This window comes from Crinia signifera, chromosome 11 (assembly GCF_055691185.1).
Source record: "Crinia signifera chromosome 11, ASM5569118v1, whole genome shotgun sequence".
Taxonomy (NCBI): Eukaryota; Metazoa; Chordata; class Amphibia; order Anura; family Myobatrachidae; genus Crinia; species Crinia signifera.
In genome coordinates, this window is record NC_139227.1 from 60,762,540 (window position 1) to 60,776,038 (window position 13,499).

Here is a 13,499-nt window from a genome sequence, read left to right on the forward strand (position 1 = left end):
TAGTGAGTGTTAAACCACCAACCAATCAGCTCCTTCCTGTCATATTTCAAACACAATGTTTGACATGGCAGTTAGCAGCTGATTGGCTGCTGGCTTATCACCAGATTTGCCTACCCTCCCGGTTTCAGCAGGAGGCTCCCGCTTTTTACCGGACCCTCCCGCTGCCCCGCAAACCTTGGTGTTCCTCTCGGTTTTTGCAGGTAACCGGTAATGGTCCAAAAACCATGATTACGCAAGTGCCCAGGGCCTATTCGGTACATGTGAAGTCACTAGTAGCCAGCCAGCCCCATTGCGATCCACATTGATCAGAGGCGAGTCTGACTGACACCAGGCTGCTGGGGAGCTGTCAGCTGCTACTGCGCTGACAATGACTGCCAACGTCACTCCTGTGTATATATGATCGGCGGCTACCTGCCCTCCAGTGCCTCTGGGAAGCATTAATAGGCTGAGCAGGACGGGCAGGGTGAAATCTGCCCCCAGGCAGTAGTGGGCTTGGCCGGAGGGCATAGATCTTGTCCATATAGCCCTACTTCTTTCATCAGGCATCCTGCTATGCATGCAATGCACGGAGCTCCGGCCCCGCCCCCAGCTCAGTCATTGGCTGGTTACTTTCTGCCTATGGACGGGCCTCTACCCTCTCACCACCAGTCTCACTCTCCTTAGCCATTGTCTCTCTCTGCTGCTCCACTTCCTTCCATCCTCACGCCCTCCAAATGTCCTCCCCCCACCCCTATAATCTGGACTACTCCCAACACATACACAAAGTAAGTACATATATTTTCTAGTGCTTCATTTATATTTATTATACAGTAATCTTGCTGAAAGGAAAATACTGTTTTTAACCATGTGGTTATGCAGGTTCTATAAAAATGGTCCATTTAGTAATGTCAAAGCTTTACTTGGCTGAGCGACCATATTGCCAGCGATTGGAGTGTGCATCGGCGATAAATAGCCCATTTTTAACCCCCTTATGATCGCTGCTTCTGCGACCAGCTGATTCCCTCTGCGGCTCCCCCGGTAGAGGTTCCCTTTCATCAGCGACCATCTCTGGTCGCTGGTGAAAAGGAGACACTGAGCAATATATTGCTCAGCAATATATCGCCCACCCTGTGTACACAGCTTTACCTCCTCTACTCATGAGGAAGGCCACTGCCTTGACCTTGTTTTCACCAGGCTTTGTTCAGTCTCTGATTTTACTTGAGCTGTGTACACACGGGGGCGATTTATTGCTGAGCAGGTCGCTGATGAATGGGAACCTCTGCCGGAGGAGCCGCAGAGGGAATCAGCTGGTCGCAGGAGCACTACTTATATTTCTAGATCTTTCTGCTGCGTTTTGGCACTGTTGATCACACTCTACTCATATAAACACTGCACTCCCTAGGTTTTATTGATACAGCCATTTCCTGGTTCTCATCTTACCTATCTAATCGCTCTTTCAGTGTTCGTTTCTATGACTCTACCTCCTCTTCACTACCTCTATCAGATGGAGTTCTGCAAGGCTCAGTTTTAGGTCCTCTGCTTTTCACAATCTATACCTCATCTCTTGGTAAACTAATCAGCTCTTTCAGATTTCAGTATCACTTGTATGCGGACGATACTCAAATCTATCTATCAACCCCAGAGTTGTCACCAGTGGTCTTGGGCCGAGTCTCTGAATGCCTCTCTGCCATCTCATCCTGGATGTCTTCTTGCCACCTCAAACTCAATATTTCCAAAACGGAATTACTTATATTCCCACCAGCCAAGAACAGTTACCATCCTGATATCTCCATAACTGTTGACAACTTGACAATCTACCCTACCCCACAAGCTCGTTGCTTAGGGGTCATCCACGACTCTGAACTGTCTCCAAATCTTGTTACAATCATCTAAAAATCATATCCAAAATACAACCCTATCTCACACAAGACACTACTAAATCTCCTACCCATGCACTCATTATATCCCACATTGACTATTGCAGTAGTCTCCTAACTAGTCTTCCCAAGAACAGACTCACACCAGTGCAATCCATTTTAAATGCTGCTGCCAGGCTGATCTTCCAAGCAAAACGCTCATCGTCTGCTGATCCCTCCATTGGTTGCCTGTTTTTTACCATATTCAATATAAAATACTTCTACTCACTAACCATACTGCACTAGCATATATCTCTTTACTTGTCACAAAGCATCTCCCATCTTGGCCACTCCGCTCTGCACAGGATCTTCGTCTCTCTTCTGCGCAGATCACCAGCTCCCATTCACTCTTACAGGACTTTTATTGGGCTGCTTGCACCCTATGAAATGCCCTTTCACGCACAATAAAACTCTCTACTAGCCTCCAGACTTTCAAGAGTTCCATGAAAACTCACCTCTTCAGGCAAGCCTATCATATTTAGGTACCACACGCATAACCCTCTGAGGCACTTATGTATTATATAGCTTCCATTCTGGACTTGCAACTTTGTGGGACTGCTATGCTATTACTGGTGCCTGTCCTTGTGTTTCCCTCCTGTGTCCCTATAGACTGTAAGCTTGCAGCAGGGCCCTCTTAATCAATCTATCTGTATGTTTGTGTGTTGCATCTGTTCTAAGAGTAAGGGGGCCCTCTAGTGATGTCTTACAGGATACTGTAATACTGTAGTGTTACAAAAAATCCTCCCTCTTTCCCTTTTTTCCCTTACAAGTAATTCTGAAAGTATTTTGTATTCACCTCCCACATCATCCATCCCTCTCCCCCATATGTGATTACACGCCCCAGCAGCACCTGCTGCAGTTGCTCATATTAACATACACAGTTCTTCTTGCACTCTGGAACAGCTGTTGGATTGTTTGGAACTGAACTCTGTCCCCAGTAAAGCATAAATGACAGTGGTAAGGCAACAGTGCTTATCAAAGAAACATATGTTGTTTTGAACAATCAAGGATGTATGTCAGTGGTGGACTTGTGATTACAGTAGAGGTGGCAAAGTGAAATGAGTTCTAACAGATATCCTGTACCACTTTTAGCCCTGGGTCTTAAGGACCCTACATTGCCAGAGATTCATAACGGGAGATTCAGCATGGCAGATTTCAAATGTCACAACTGGTACAGAAAGTGACGTAAAAAACTGCACTTCATCACAAAAATAATGTTATACGGTATAGACAGTAATTTCCTAAATAAATAATATAAATTTCCTTAATAAATAAACGTTGCCGGCATAGTGCCCCCCCACACCCCAAACAAATAAACATTGGTGGCATAGTGTGTCCCCCAACCAAATAAACATTGGTGACTAGTGGCACCCCCCCCCCCAAAAAAGGTTTAACCATTGGTGGCTAGTAGTACTGCTTCACCCTCTTCTGCCTCCCTCCCTCCCTCCCAGCTCCCCGCTCATGCTCCGGGGCAAGGCAGCAGGACGCTCAGCTCACCTACTCTTCCGGGTCACTGTCTCCTGGCGGCGGGTGAGCAGGCGGCCTGTGTCACACGCTGCTCTTAGCAGAGAGGCAGCGCGGCACAGCAGCAGCAGCTGAACAGCGGTGGCTTCGGGTGATGTTTCCGGCAACTGATGGCTCAGAAGCTCACCACACACGCAAAGATGTGTGGGCCTTCTGAGTAGAGATGTGCACCGGCCACTTTTCGGGTTTTGGGTTCTGATTACCTTGAGGTTTTGGGTTCTAATGGGTTTTGCCAAAACACCTCCTAAGTGTTTTGTGTTTGGATTTCTTGGGTTTTGGGTTCTGATTTTTTTGTTAAAAAAGCATAAAAACTGCTAAAATCGCATAATTTTTTTTTTTTTGCTCCTACGCTATATTAACCTCAATAACATTAATTTCCACTCATTTACAGTCTATTCTGAACAGCTCACACCTTACCATATTGTTTTTAGGGCAAAAGGTTGCACCGAGGTAGCTGATAACTATGATAAGCCACACAAGTGTGCGGCACAAACACTAGACTGATATGGCACACTTAGCATACCCTCTAGGCTGATACTGCACACCTAGAATTACCCCTGGACTGATATGGCACAGGTAGCATCACCCCTGGACTGATACGGCACATTTAGCATCACCCCTGGACTGATATGGCACACTTAGCATCCCCCCTAGTCTGATACGGCACACCTAGCATCACCCCTGGACTGATATGGCACGCTTAGCATCACCCCTGGACTAATACAGCACACTTGGCAGCACCCCATGAATTATACGGCAGACTTGGCTTACCCCAGGAATTATACGGCACAGATGGTGGCACCCCTGACCTGATACAGCACACATGGAATTATACGGCACAGATGGCGGCACCCCTGGACTGTTACGGCACACATAGCGGCAGGCATGGAATTATACGGCAGACAAATTCCTGCAGTAAAAATAATAATGTGTATTCTTTTAATTATAAAAAAGAGCAGCACACCTTACTTAGCAACACCCCATGAATTATACAGCACTCTTGGCTCACCCCTGGACTACAGCGCATTTAACAGCCCTTGCAGTAAAAAAAAAAAAAAAACACCTTAATTTTATTTTCATTAAAAAAAAGGGCAGCTCCCCTGGTCTGATATGGGACATGGGATTCTAAATGACATAATATATCTCCACTTACATATACAGTATGTACATTATTGCCATTGTAAGTTATTGAGTCATAAATATATTAGTTATCTATATTTTTCTATTCCACTGACTTCCTGCTCCTAGATTTTCTACTTTTGATTGTTTGTTTTGATTCATTATTATTATTATTATTATTATTAGTAGTAGTAGTAGTAGTGATGTTACTGCAATAATAACAATATAATAAGAAGACTATTTCAAGATTATTAAAGCAGCATATTATGAAATTCAAATATGTTGTGATTTAGTATACTGTATGGGTGGCTTTGGGTCCAGGTCGCTAATTCATTGGCAACTGCTATGTCCTTCTGAGCATGCACATAGGAAGTGTAGCCATCTATGGACTTTCAGTTTCCAATTGGGGCAAAACTGCATATGTGCAGACACCTGCAAATGTTTAGAAGAGCTGTAACGGGGACTCAGGAATGGTCCAACATCACTATCCCCATCCTTAAATTTTGCCATGAGGCAATTTATCTCTCAGTAGGTCACTAGGAAACTTGATCAGAACATAAAGCTCCCTTGTGTCATGTGTATTCTATCAAGTTCATCCTTGGTCACACCATTAATCCTTATGCCATCACACCATGATATGTACATCTATACTTCTCTATTTGTGTCGCTTTGACAGATGAAGGCTTCTCTATGCCTCTGGAGCCTGTTTATCAAATATGGCAATAGCACTTATACTGATGGTCACAATCTTGGCACTCAAAATCCTGATGAATCTCAATGCTAAGTATTGTAGTGAGATACATGGGGGAGTGTTAAATTTAGGTTGCCCATCCCCTAGGTAGTGACCCTAGACAGCCACTACTCCAGGCATCATCTTATAACTGAGAAAGACATGTTTCTGCAGGGGGAGGGGGGTCAGAGGAGAGACGACTTCTCACAGCTACTACTAGCTGGGGGGGGGTTAAAGCAAGTGCACACCCTGCACCTGCCACAGTTACACCACTGGCTGGAGGGAAATGTTAGGGTTATGCTTTAAGAGGGGATTGTTAATGTCCAGCTGCTGGAAGGGAGGGGTGGGTTGGGTCGGGTCTACGCTGCTTGAAGGGTAGGTTAGGGGTGGGAGGGTTGGTAAAGGTGAGGCTGCTGGAGGGGTGGGTTCGGCTGCTGGAGGGGTGGGTTAAGGTTAGACTGCTGGAGGGGTGGGTAAGGGTTACGCTGCTGAAGGGGTGGGTTAGGGTTAGGTAGCTGGAGAGCTGTGGGAGGGGTGAGTTAGTGGTCGATTAGGGTAAGGCTGCTGGAGGGGTGGGGGCGGGTTAGGCTGTGTGTGGGGGGGATAGGGGTGGGTAAAGTTTAGGCTGCTGGTGGGGCAGGTCCAGGTTAGGCTGCTGAAGGGGTGGCTTAGGATGGCAATACTTACCAAAATCCAGTGGAATTTTGAATATCAGGACTTTGGGAGAAGAAGGGGGCACCATTCTCTTTCTGGCGCAAGGCAGTAAAATGTCTAGTTACTGTTCTGGTACGGGCAGAGGAAATATGTCTAATACTGTTGCCTCCTATTAGTTAAACACTGCTATCTGTAGCATATAGATAGATCAACATAAGAAACACGTGATGATAGCAATCTCACTAAATGTTAAATGGGGACCATTATTCTGGGTAAGAGGCATCGGTACTTGTGTAGTTTCACGGCGCCGCCGCGCGCACACTCTGTCTCTGAAACTTGGCAGCCTACCAGAGGCTCGTGTGCCACTCTAGCTATAATGTAATGTAATGTAACGTAGCGCTGCGCGTGCCACTCTAGCTGTAATGTAATGAAATGTAGCGTGTAAACAGGACACAAGCGGGGCTTCTAAACTACACACCCCGGCACACCGCTACCAAAGGGGGTGTCCCCAATGTAGACGCTAACATTTTAGGCGCTTTTAGACGCTTTGTATTCAATGCTTAGCCCCGCGCGGACAGCGTAACGTAGTCAGTCAGAGCACTACGCAGTTAGCGTAGTCAGTCAGTAGTAGCATGTGTGAGAGACGGAGGTGTATAATGGCAGTGGCGAACCTGACTATGGCGATGGAGCGTCTGACACTGTTTAGTCTGCCGCAGACGGAAGAGGAGGCGGTTGCTTTCCTGCAGGCCCGTCAGTTCCTGCCGCAGACCCAGACCTGCCCCAATGGCCAACCCATGATGCTGAGCGTCAAAGAGCGCATGTGGCGCTGCCACATTCGCAGCTGCTGCAAGAAGGTGAGCATGAGGTTCCGGGGGTCTCACCTCAGCTTCGTGACCCTGATCCGGTTCCTCTATTGCTGGGGCGGAAGAGCTGACCAGCATCAAGTTTTGTGATCGCCAGCTCAACATCTCCCAAAAAACTGCCGTCCAGTATAACAACCTCATGAGGGAGGCCTGCACGGTGGACCTGCTGGCTCAGCCTCAGCAGCGGATCGGAGGCCTGGGTCACATCGTTGAGGTGGATGAGAGCCTCTATGTGAAGAGGAAGAGTAACGTGGGACGGCTCCTGCCCCAGCAGTGGGTGTTCGGGGGCATCTCCAGGGAGACCGGGCAGTGCTTCATGACTGCGGTGGAGCGGCGGGATGCGGCCACCCTGATGGCTGCCATTGAGGCCCATGTTGAACCGGGCACCACCGTCTACACAGACTGTTGGAGGGCGTACAACACCCAGCAGCTCGAGCAGGCCGGTTACCTGCATGGGAAGGTCAACCACAAGTATAATTTCGTTGACCCGGACACTGGGGTGCACACCCAAAACATAAAGCGCCTGTGGCGCAACTGTAAGTGGCGCAATAAGCGCCAAAGGGAGACCGTGCGCCATCACCTGGACTCGTACCTCGGGAAGTTCATGTGAAGGCAGAGTTTAGGTGCCCAGGACCCCTTAAAACGCATCCTTCATGCTCTGACCCTGCTCCCCCTGATCGAGAAGGATGATGACAGCGCCGAGCCGGCCGAATAATTTTTATCCTCAGTTCTCACAAGTTAAATTTTAACTAAAAAACAGTTAACAGTTACCAAAAATGTCGTCATTACTGTCTCAGGTGTATGAGTGTGCAGGTGTGAATGTGTTTCTGAAACAGCACCACTATCCATGCAAACCTGAAGCGTGGCGAGTGGCAGCGGTACGCATCCTACGACCTTTTCATACCCCCACTATCCACGTCGGCGTGGAGTTAATTTAATAAAGTGTGGCGAGCGCAGCGTGGCGAGCCCCGCGAGGAGACGCGGACACCTGTGAAGCCCGCGAGGGGACGCAGATAGCTGTGAAGGTGTCCGCGTCTCCTCGCAGGGCTCGCTGCGCTCGCCACGCTTCGGGCTCGGTGGCTCGCTGTGCTCGCCACACTTTATAAAAACAACTCCACGCCGACGTGGATAGTGGATATGAAAAGGTCATAGGACGCGTACTGCCGCCCCTCGCGGGGCTCACTGCGCTCGCCACGCTTCGGGTTGGCGTGGATAGTGGAATTGAAAAAGGTCGACAGCTGTTGCGTCGACTAGTGCCACTGTGGACAGGTTTTAATAGTGTACCCCTAGACCCAACTAAATTTAGATGCTTTAGCGTCTAAATTTAGATGTACCCCTAGACCCAACTAAATTCAGAGGCTTTAGCGTCTAAGTCCAGAAACCCCGGCTTCTTATCGGCTAGCAGGTAGTCGAGTTTCAGACGCTTTAGCGCCTAAGTCCAGAAACCCCGGCTTCTTAGCGGCTAGCAGGTAGTCCGGGTTTCAGATGCTAAAGCGTCTGAATCCTGACTCCCCCATCTTAGCGGCTTGCAGAAAATTGGGGTTTCAGACGCATTTGCGTCTAAATTTAGCGTCTGCATGGGGGACTCCCCCTTTGATAGCGGTGTGCCGGGGTGTGCCCGGGGTGTCCACTTTTACATGCCCCCATTGTCAGCGGTGTGCAGGGCTGCCTATTTCACTGTGGAACTACAAGTACCACAGTGACCTGTCAGCGCCTGGGCAGCGCAATGCTGCTGCTGCTGCCCGGTGTTACGCTGATAACGTAAGCTGACAATACGTAGCTTACAGCTAGAGTGGCAAGCGCACAGTCAGACAGAGCTAGAGCGGCACGCCTCTGGCAGGCTGCCAAGTTTCAGAGACAGAGTGTGCGCGCGGCGGCGCCGTGAAACTACACAAGTACTGAGGCATCTTTAAAGTTGTAGTTGTAGTGGATGCATGTGAACTATGGGCCTGATTCAGACCTGATCACTGGGGGGTAAAAGGCAGGGCAACACGGGTGATCATCCAGGGGCCCCCACACATCACGGGTGATCATCCAAGGAGTCAAGGCGGCCCGACAATGTTGGCTTTCCCTACAGCGCATCAGCTCTGGTGACGGTTGGACAGCGAGAAAGGAGTGACAGCGGGGAGCAAGAACGGAAGTGCCCACATTTAGTAGCCACAGCCTCAGATGGAGGACCCTGATGTCTGTTTTCACAGGGACACAGGTCTTCCTGTGCATGTACTGTGCACCCTGCACTGGGCTCCTCCTATAAGTGCTCTGCCTGCCTGATAGTGTTACTACCTGTTAATCCCCCATAAATGTATTTTGTGTATGTCTCTGAAAGCCCGCCCCCCTTCCCATGTATGTTTCCCCATTGTTCCTCAGTCCCTGTAGTTCTTGCACTCAGATCCCCAGCCATACTGTTAAATTTTCCATACCCCCACTTCAGAATGTCAACTATGGTCATAGAAAGATATACACATCCCCCCCCCCCTTTTTGCTTAACCAAAATGCCATCGAAGGGGGGGATGGGCACCACAAACTTTTTTGGCTGCGGGGAGCCAAATTTGTATTTGTGGCATAATATTTAATGGGCATTACGGTGTGCGCAATCCTGGCACAGTGTGTCTAAGGGGCTCTATCTGGCACAGTGTGTAACTTATTTCAGTTATATTGATAGGGGATTGTTCATCTATTGTGCTTTGCATGTGGTTCCATTTAAACGGCCACAAGAAATGCATGTAGCCATAGGGATCACTTGGGGTCATTGGGGCAGAACCAGCGTTAAGCTTTTTCTGCATTTAACACTGGTTAACTCCGGGGGGGATTACGTTTGTTCACATGTATGAACAGCGCACATAAGGTTGCTCTAGGGACAGCCTGCTGAGTAATGCTTGGCGGGGCTGTCCCCTGCAATCCCCCAGTGATGTATTGACAGCTCAAGGCTAGGGTTGTCTTATCTCCAATTGCAGGGACAATGCTATCTCTGCTTCTGGCTCCGGGCTGCGCTGGACATCTCGCAGTTTTAGCGAGATCTTGCGCATGCCCATTACAGTCGGCCAGGAGGAGAGAACATCTGCGCATGTGCAGGGCAGCCTGGGAGCCGATAAGGAGAGCCGTTATCGTGGAGGATGATACATTTGCCCATAACGGGTGCCCGCTTCTCCACGTTAAGCAGGAGAAGCGGGACCCTTAATTTTAAAAACGTTAGGGGCACAATAATACATAGTGTTTTATCCCCAATGCTGGGGAATGGTGCTGTTGCGTCAATGTACAGATGGAGCGTCAGCCATCCTTGGCCGGCGCTCGCCAGATCCCTTGCCCTGGCTAGCACCGGCTATAGAGACTGGGACGCGCGTGCGTCTCACACGTGCGTCTCACACGCATGTGCGTCCCAGTATCGCAGCGGCTGGGCAGCGTCTCCCTGCCCGTCTCCGCTTCATGGAGACGCTGCCCAGTTTGGGAGGGGGGGTCAGGGCAGCGAGGGGGCCAGCGGGGGAGGCGGCGGGGACCGGTGGCAGGCTCCGTTTGCCAAGGGGCACGCGATCTCTCATTCCTTTTTTACCCCAAAAATGTAACAGCTACATAATATGGGCTAGGTGAAATGAGAGAGATTTCAGGGAGAGAGGGAAAATACTACTATTTCAGAGAGTCTCCTGCAGAATGCAGGAGGGTAGGCAACTATGATTATAAGGTTCTTTCATCTGTACTTTTTTGGGGGAAAAAGTACAGATGAAAGAATGACCAGGCGAGGGAAGAATATGGCTTGCGCCAGAATGACCAAGCGAAGGAAGAATATGGCTACAAAGTTGTAGCTAAATTTGGCAGTACCATCTGCTCAGCACTTGGTCATGCAAATATCTATCTCTAAAGTAACTACAGTATATTAGCAGTAAGAAACACTGCATATATGGTATTTCAGCGCTGTACTCATTGTGGGCGGGATGCTATATAGCAGAAATGCGGTAAAAACCCCGTTTTCGGGGTTTCTACCGCATTTCTATATGCTATATGCCCCCTCCGCAGTGTCAGCGCTGCGGAGGGAATCGCCAGCTAAAGCTGGCGAATCCCTGCAGAAGCCTATGGCTTCTTACCGCAGCGCTGTTTGAGGGATCCGTCACGGATCCCTCCCAGCGTGCCCTGCGGCCGGCGCCGGGGTCTGCGCATGCGCAGATGGACTCCCGGGTCACAGACCCGGAAGTCCAGCGCCGGCACCGCATCGCAAGGGACAGCGCTTACCGCAAGAGCTGTCCCTTGCATGAATAACGGCATATGTTATAGCATATGCCGTTATTAATAATGCGGTAGCCGGCGAAGGGGGCCGCGGATGTTACAACATCCCGCCCTGTTTCTTTAAAACAAGTATGATTACTCCACATATTAGGGGTGTGTATGAAATTCTATCTCCCTTTATCATTTTTTCAACAATAAGTGCACAACTGTGGTTTGTCTCCTGCGGGCAGCAGCTGGGTAGTGACAGATGAAGGTATTCAAGTGGTATGATGAAGTTTAGGCTTCTGTTGCTCTTTTTATTAAAGATCCAGCAGGCCTCTTATCATGTTACAGAAAGGTCATTTTGGACTAAAACTACAAATGTAAGAACATCATTTCTGAGTCTTAAACTTACTTTTTGACTTAACGATATTAAATGTTTATAAGTACATAAGACATTTATAATAAACATAGATATATAAACATCAGATACCAATAACGTAGACTGCTTTGCCAGACATATTCAATACAATTGTTATGGGTATCTGATGTTTATATAGCAATGTATACTATAAAATATTTATATATCTATGTATACTATAAAATACTATGTTATGTAGTATTTAAAGAAATTAGGTAAAATAAGAGATGAGTGAAATCCTTGCCGTAATTCAGGAAAATCAGTTTCTGCAGCAAAACAGGTTGCAACATTTTGATGTTACAAGCTGTGGGTTCTGCTTTTGCATATGTATTTCACTGAGCGCGCTTCTACACTGTGGGCCTTATGACTGTGAAATTCACAGCCTTGTTAATCCATCAGACGCCGCCCTCTGCCCGCAGTGCCGGCCGCTTCCCCCTCGCACGCAGTACCCCCCCCCACACGACTGCGAATGGATAATGTACATAATCACTCGCATAATCATTCGCAGGTGGAGAGAAGTCATTCGATGGTCGCTGACCATCAAATGATTTCTCCCGCACACGCAGTTCAGAGAGACCTATATAGGCACTCTAAACTGCAGACGTTCTGTGCAAGGACAGGGCGGGCATCTGACATCCGGTGATGTCAGCTGCCCGCCGCCCGCATGTTCTCATGGTAACGCCCATGGAATGCTGCCCGTTCCCATATGCTAATGGGGCTGGCCGGCGCCCCCACCCTTCTCTGCCCCCCCACACGGTGTGTAGGGTGCGTGCACCCGGCGAACCGAAAGTTCACCGTGGGTGCGCGCACCCTGTGTCTGCACACGCGCAGAAACGCCCCTGCGCATGTGCAAACACAAAACATCGGTCCTCCGTGCATTCGTATCAATCTGAATAAGGTCCTGTAGTTGGAAACTTGCTTTGTGGATGCATGCAAGCTTATTTACCATGTATGTGTTGGTTGGGCTGATAATCCATCACCTCTTATCTCTGCAATATAAATCCTACTAGTGTTTCTAGGTGATATCCGCCTGGCATTAGTAAGAGTACTCCGTTATGTTCACCAGCCTTTGCAAATGTGTGACCCAGTTTGGTCTTCTAGTTCTACTCCTTGGCTGCAGGTGCGCTCCACTTTTCATACACTATATGGCATAACTCCCAACATGATCCATTCCAGGAGGGACACAATGCTTTGTTTTTGTACTTCCCTCTTCATTTATGATTACTATCACCTGTTATAAACAGGTTAATGGATAAGAAAGGTGTTCAACACAGGTGATGACAATGATAAATTAAGAGGAAAGTCCAGGAATAGAGCATTCTGTCCCTCCTGGAGAGGATCATGTTGGGAGGTATGATGTGGACAAAAGTATATAAAATTCAGGGGTTTCAATCAGACCCATTGACACAGATTTATAAAGTCAAGCACCTAGCCATGTAGTCTCCATTTGCACATAATTTTTTTCAAAATGGGTTGTTCTGAAGTGTCCAGTAACTTCCAGCATGGTACTGCGATAGGATGCCACTGTTGTATGGTACTGTGATAGGATGCCAGTTTTTTGGTACTGTTATAGGATGCCACCTTTGTGTGGTACTGTGATAGGATGCCACCTTTGTATGGTACTGTGATAGGATGCCACCTTTGTATGGTACTGTGATAGGATGCCACCTTTGTGTGGTACTGTGATAGGATGCCACCTTTGTATTGTTCTTTGATAGGAGGCTGCCTTTGCAATAAGACGGTTTGTGATATTTTATCCTTGCTGATATTCCACAGTCAGCTGTTAGTGAGAGTATTAGAAAGTGGAGTATTTAGGAACAGCAACAGAATTTGCTCCGCTATGCAAGAAACTGTTAATAAATAAATAAACAAATAAACAGCAACTCAGCTACAAAAAGGAAGTCCACATAAATAATTACAGATCCAGTGAAGAACTGCTAAGACGCATGGAGTAAAAGTCGCCAGAGATCCAATGTAAACACAAAACCTGGATGATGGGAGCTTAATAGAATGGGTTTCCATGGCCCAGCAACTGTAGCCTCACATCACCAAGCCCATTGCCAAGCGTAGGATGAAGGGGTGTAAAGGACACAACACTG

General features: G+C 48.1%; 1 protein-coding gene across 3 annotated transcripts in view; it reads right to left on the reverse strand.

Moving 5' to 3' along the window:
* SPTBN2 (spectrin beta, non-erythrocytic 2) overlaps window positions 1-13,499 on the reverse strand; it is a 268,184-nt gene that overhangs the window by 212,208 nt on the left and 42,477 nt on the right. The window contains exon 2 of one of the 3 annotated variants that reach the window (XM_083165164.1): window positions 4,191-4,329. The exons of the other annotated variants lie outside the window; for them this stretch is intronic. The gene's annotated coding sequence lies outside the window, so the exon portion shown is untranslated. The remainder of the gene's footprint in view (window positions 1-4,190; window positions 4,330-13,499) is intronic. 3 annotated transcript variants of the gene reach the window in all.